The 6,644-nt window shown below is 35.6% G+C and overlaps 1 long non-coding RNA gene across 1 annotated transcript; it reads right to left on the bottom strand.

Moving 5' to 3' along the window:
• Positions 1 to 2,148: 2,148 nt before the first annotated feature.
• On the bottom strand, positions 2,149 to 5,205 carry LOC141555226 (uncharacterized). Its single transcript, XR_012486101.1, has 3 exons — positions 5,110 to 5,205; positions 4,904 to 5,008; positions 2,149 to 2,414 (listed from the first exon to the last, which is right to left on the bottom strand). It is a non-coding gene; the product is annotated as an uncharacterized LOC141555226 (long non-coding RNA).
• Positions 5,206 to 6,644: the final 1,439 nt, after the last annotated feature.

The following is a 6,644-nucleotide window of genomic DNA, read 5'->3' as shown; positions in this document are numbered from 1 at the left end:
CAATACAGAGAATTGACTCTAATTTATAAGAAATCAAGCCATTCTCCAATTGATAAATGGTCAAAGGATATGAACAGACAATTTTCAGATGATGAAATTAAAACTATTTCCACTCATATGAAAGATTGTTCCAAATCACTATTGATCAGAGAAATGCAAATTAAGACAACTCTGAGATATCATTACACACCTGTCAGATTGGCTAAGATGACAGGAACAAATAACGATGAATATTGAAGGGGCTGTGGGAAAACTGGGACACTGATGCATTGTTAGTGGAGTTGTGAAAGAATCCAACCATTCTGGAGAGCAATCTGGAACTATGCCCCAAAAGTTATCAAAATGTGCATACCCTTTGACCCAGCAGTGCTACAACTGGGCTTGTATCCCAAGGAAATACTAAAGAAGGGAAAGGGACCTGTATGAGCCAAAATGTTTGTGGCAGCCCTTTTCATAGTGGCTAGAAACTGGAAAATGAATGGATGTCCATCAATTGGAGAATAGTTGGGTAAATTATGGTATATGAATGTTATGGAATATTATTGTTCTGTAAGAAATGACCAACAGGAGGAATACAGAGAGACTGGGAGAGACTTACATCAACTGATGCTGAGTGAAACGAGCAGAACTAGGAGATCATTATACACTTCAACAATGATACTGTATGAGGATGTATTCTGATGGAAGGGGATATCTTCAACATAGAGAAGAGCTAATCCAATTCCAATTGATCAATGATGGACAGAATCAGCTACACCCAGAGAAGGAACACTGGGAAATGGGTGTAAACTGTAAGCATTGTTGTTTTGTTTTGTTCTGTTTTGTTTTTCTTCCCAGATTATTTTTACCTTCCGAATACAATCCTTCCTTTGCAACAACAACAACAAAATTCGGTTCTGCACATATATACTATACCCTCTGTAACTGTGGCTGCAATCCTGGGCCAGTTCACTGGGAGCTTATCCTCCCTCCATGGTTTTCTAGGACTATGGTCTGAGCTTTCAGGAATAATGCACCAAATGCCCATCTGGCCCTGTTGGTGTCCATGTGCATGTGTGCTTACCTATTTCTCATTTCCTCATCTGGTGTAATTTTCAAGTCTCTCTCTCTGTTTTCCCTACTTAATTTTCTTTGCATATTATACAAAATTTCAAATATCTGTGAAGCTTTCCATATACTTTAAGCTTCTGACTTAAGTAGAAAATATGCCTACTTTAGAACCAGTAATAGGAGTCCTTGCTTTTCAGGGTTACCAGTTTGTGGCTTTCAGTCCCACTTACCTATTGTCTTCCCCTCATGGACACCCCAGTCCCACACACTTTTGAGCCTGTAGCTATAAGCATCTGATCACTATCTTATGCTTCATCCTCTTCCTTGTGGGTCATTTCTCAGCAGCCTGCTCTTTTGGCTGTTGTCATATCAAGAGCATGGAGAACAGATTCTGTCCAAGATCTCTTAGAAAAAAAGTCTTTGGGGACCTGGGGACCTTACATCCATTTTTTTTATTTTGTTTTTAAACCAAGCCATGGCATTCTAAGACATAATTTGTCTTTAACCATTCTGATCTCAGGTTTTATTATGGCATTTTGAAACTTATTTTCCTTTAAAATTACATTGGTTAGACAGTTAATTGAAGTGGCCAAGTTTGTGGTGCCCAAAGGAAAGACATGTCCTACAGCCTGCCCTGCCTACCTTTCAGATGAGGTGAGATATCTATCGCTAGTAAAATCAGCATCTTTCCCTAAACAGCATTTGGAAACTCCTCAGGGTAAATGTAGTAGGAAATTGTGAGATAGAATGGGGTTTTATGATTCTATCATGTCCTCTCCTAAGGAATCTTTTTTATTATTATTATTAAAGGAGAAACCTTGAAAAGTGAATAACATCCTATGCAAACTATAATCATTAAATAATTTTTCCAACATTGGCAACAATAAAATTATCCAGAGGGCTAAGAAGGTTGTAACTTCTCCAAGATTTCATAGGGGATGTGTGACTGAACTGGAAACTAATCTTCCCTGACTTTAGTGTGGAATTTCTATCCACTATGTGATGTTATCTTTCCTCCTTATGAGAAAATGTGAATTCCAAATTTTATTTTCTGATATAATTCTTTCGCATCTTGAAATAAAAAAGACCCAAGAATCATTTCTGCCTTGAAAGCATCTTCTCAAATGAGATTTCCTTTATTAAAAGAAGAATATTTTTTATTCCCTGCATTTCATTTTCTTTCATCTTCTATGCTCTGACCCTGAATGGACCATGTTTTCCTGTTTTTATTTATTAATTCTTGTTTAGGCAGCATTTGAAAGTCCCAGATAAACAGGTACCTTCTGGCTCTAAATTATCTGGGCACTCTTGAAGACAAAAACCTTCTCCTACTCCACACTTCTGAGAAGACATTGGCACTTGTTCTATGGAAAGAAGAAAACAAATGTTTCAGAATTTTATAACCACCCAGAACTTATGATGTATTATGAATAATAGTTCAGAGAGTTTGGACTAAAAATAAGATTCATTAATTTGATTTTTAAAAATTAATCTTTCAATAAATAAATTAGTGTGATAAAATGGGAAGAATGCAGGATCTGGAAATTCAAAAAGTGAATTTCAATCCTATCATGCTATTATGAACTTTGTAAAACTTATTAGAATCATCTCACCTCTTTGAGCCTTTGTTTAGTTACCTATAAAATAGGAATCATCATCACCCTTGCCCTAAACTACTTCACAAAATTGTTATGGGAATCAAATTGGAATAAGGATTGGACCTGTTATTTCTTTGGCATAACTATTGATCTTACTACATCTCTTTCCTACCCAGTTAAATCCTTTGTCTCTCTCTTTTACTTCTAAGATCAAATAAACACTCTTTTTTAAAATAATAAATAACTTAACTAGGTGCCAATGTGTTTTTCAAGTTTAATTACACAGTTCATCCCTTCATTCCCTCTATAGCTCAGTCAAATTAGCTTTCTTTTTACTTCCATAAAGTCAACTCTTTGTACTTTGTAACACATCCCATTTTGTCATGGACTTTCATCACTATGACCTCCTTAAAGCATGAATTTACTCCAAGATTCATCTCAGCTGTTTTCTAAATATATTCTAATCCTTTAAGCCACTATTGTATTTCCCAAACCATATTATCACAGATTTCTTTCGTATTTAATATTGATTATATTTGCCTATGTTGCCATCCCTAATAGAATATAATCTCCTTCAGGATAGATGGTGTTTCCTAATCTCTTTCCAAATCTCAGACATGAAAAGACATATTAAATATGTCATGGTTATTTAATGTCTAAAATACTGTGCTTGATATTAGCAAGACATGATTGAAAAAGACATGATCCTTCTAGTTATTATAATATAATATGGCAAAATAGAAGGACAAATAATATATCGCATGCAACTATTTTATGCTTAAAACAAATAAATATTATGGAACTCAGAGTAACAGAAAAAGTAATTTCTGCCTTGACGGGGAAAGATTAGGGAAAGAAAATCTCTTGGAGAATGTAATATTTTGGTTGGGTCTTAATGAATGAATAGAATTTTTATAGCCAAACAATAGAAAACATTTTAGGCTTAAGGAGTCAAAGTGAACAAAAGCTCATATACAAGGAATGGGGAGTACTCAAATATTCAGTTTGGTAATGGGAGGGTACAAGAGAAGGTGATCTATTGACTGATAAAGTATTAAAAATGGTTTTAAGTGAACTAAAAATGTTATAATCAGCAGAATTAAGGCACTATAATTAAAAGATGTAAGCAAAGACGTTTTGTATCTTATTCATGAAGGAATCCAAGGAAGCCATGAGATAGAGATGAGGGGTGAGATTATTGGCATGGCATAGCAAATAGCAAATTAAAACACCAAAGTGCCATGAGATGGAATGCCTTGATCCAGAAATGATAAAAGTGTTGTAAGATTGAAAAAATATACATGAGGCAACTGGATATAAGAAGACTGAAAGATGTACTTTAGGAAAATTACTTTTGGATCTGAATGGAGGATAGATTGACGTAAAAAGAAGCTTGTAGCACCTGGTAGACCAGACCATTATTGAAATAACCCAGGTATGAGAAGATCTGGATTTGTTAAAAGTATGATAGCAGTATCAAAAGAGAAAGAGTTACTAATTCAAGAGAGGCTGCAGAGAGGAAATCAACAGGTCTTGGTCACAGATTGGATAAGGGAGATGAAAGGGAGATAAGAAGTTAAGGAAGATGGTTGTGAGCCCAGAAAATTAGAATGATATTAGGACTTCAGAAAAGTATGGATAGTATAAGGGTAGCTCTTAGGATGGTAAATTTGACAGTATTAAGGAAATTTGGAAGAGAGAGACTTTAGAGGAAAACATGACGAATTTAGTTTGAGACATTTTTAGAGTAAGATATGTTATGGACATTCAGTTCAAGATATCATTGATAGAAAATTCGGAAAATAAAATTGGACATCAGCAGAAAAGTTAAAACTGAATAATTAAGTTTGAGACTTATCAGCTTAGAAATGATATTTGGATCCAGGGGAGTTGAGGAAATTACCAACTAAATAGAAATAAGCATAATCAGTAAGATTAGAACAGTGGCATACTATCTCCATCTTTTCCCTGTTGCTGTTTCCAGGGAAACAGAGGAGGTACTCAGATTTAACACAGACTTTCAGAGCAAATAATAAGTACCAAATATCTTCGCACAAATCTTGGCCTCCAGAGATGATGAGAATGGCTGAGATTGTGCTCAGAATGGAGATTAGCTTCTCCCAAACTGTCCATAACTGAATGACAAAAACTCCCTAGAAGCTCAGAAGAACCTGTGTGAGAATGTTTACCAGCAATAATATCTCACATTTTAATAGATCAATTCTTTCAACAAAGCAGAAAGCCTTCTAACTTACCCTTTAAGCCACCCAGTGCATACTTAATATCAGTAAAGGAGAACATCACAAAAAGGACCAAAAACATGAGGTGAAGACTCCTCATGATGAGTGTCTAGCTGGAACCTGGAAATAAGAAGAGACGTGAGGGAAGGATAGACCAGCAGAAATTAGGATTAGACAAAACAAATAAAGTTAATGACCACATTATGTCACAACACACTTACCTTATTTCAGTTAATATTAGCTACAAAATACCTGGAACTGAATGAGGATATCTTCCCAAGAACCTAGAGTACTCCTATATTTATAGGGCTAGGTTATTGCCAAAAAGGGCATTAAAATTTAATATGCAAGTGTTGCAATCCATAATGAAATTCTAAGCAAACCTCTATTATTTGACTTGAAGAGGGTCCAAGTCATGTGAGTTCCTTTCTCTCTATTTTTGGCTACAAATGGATTGGGAAAGTAGGACACAATTTGAATGTTGAGGCTACAGTTACTGCTATCACAACCAGCTCCTTCTTTCTCAGAGAGCTCTGGAACATTATACATTTGGGAGGTATTGAACAATTTCTAAGGAGGTTTCCTAGATCATTAAGAATACTACCCATCCAAAAACTGATAGTCAAACATTTTCAAAGTCTGATCAAGAAGAAAAGGAAGCCATTTCATATTACTCTTTGGGATAGAAGAGGCATTTATTTTTAACTTCACCATTCTCTGAAGAATGCTGGTCTTTCCTATTCTCTGTTCCCAAAGAAGGAAGAATACTCACCAGGAGTGCTGGTTCCTTCCCATCCAGGGCCACATCTCAGCAGCACAGAGAGGCCCAGGGATCCTAATCAGCCGAATTTCATTCAGTCTTCCCAGACTCAGATTCCAACTCCACATGCTGTCTCTGAGGTAAAAGTTTCTGTGGTTTCTGCTGAGGTTCCAGCCACAACCACCTCATACCAGAGTTCCCCACTTGATGTTCCAGAGGTGTTTACACTTCACATGGGTTAATCCCTGGCCCAGGTTTTTTTTTCAGTCCTTTAGGGTTATATCAGAAGAACCCCTCTGCTGCCCCAAGTCTTCTTGATTTTTTACTAGTCTATGTTTGCCCTAAAGTACAAATTTATTCTATTTATGGGAGAAATCTGGAGAACTTGAAATTTACCAAACTACTCGACCATCTTCTCAGAATCCTCCTGTTGTTTCTTCTTATAAGATGGTTCACATTCAATTCCATTTTTTCATTCTTTATATTTTGTTTTATTTCTTGATCTCAGTTTCATTGGCTTCCTCTTTCCCAATTCTAATCTTCAAAGAATTATTTTCTTCTTTAAGATTCTGTATGTGAGTACTGGCTAAGAAAGAGAGTAGTAAATCAGTGGAATAGATTAGGTTCACAAGACAAGAATAGTCAATGACTATAGTAATATGGTGTTTGATAAACCCAAAGATCCCAGCTTCTGGGATAAGAAGTCACTATTTGACAAAAATTACAGGGAAAATTGGAAAATACTATGGCAGAAATTAGGTATTGGCCCTTACATAACACCTTATCCCAAGATAAGGTTAAAATGGGTTTATGATTTAGATATAAGGAGTGATACTATAAGCAAATCAGAAAAACAAAGGATAGTCTTCCTCTCAAATCTGTGGAGAAGGAAGGAATTTGTGGCCAAAGAAGAACTAGAGTACATTACAAAATGCAAAATGGATAATTTTGATTATATTAAGTTTTTTATATTAAGTTCAAAAGTTTTGCCACAAA

Source organism: Sminthopsis crassicaudata, chromosome 2, assembly GCF_048593235.1.
Source record: "Sminthopsis crassicaudata isolate SCR6 chromosome 2, ASM4859323v1, whole genome shotgun sequence".
NCBI classification, from domain to species: domain Eukaryota; kingdom Metazoa; phylum Chordata; class Mammalia; order Dasyuromorphia; family Dasyuridae; genus Sminthopsis; species Sminthopsis crassicaudata.
This window is presented reverse-complemented; position numbering and strand designations above follow the sequence as displayed.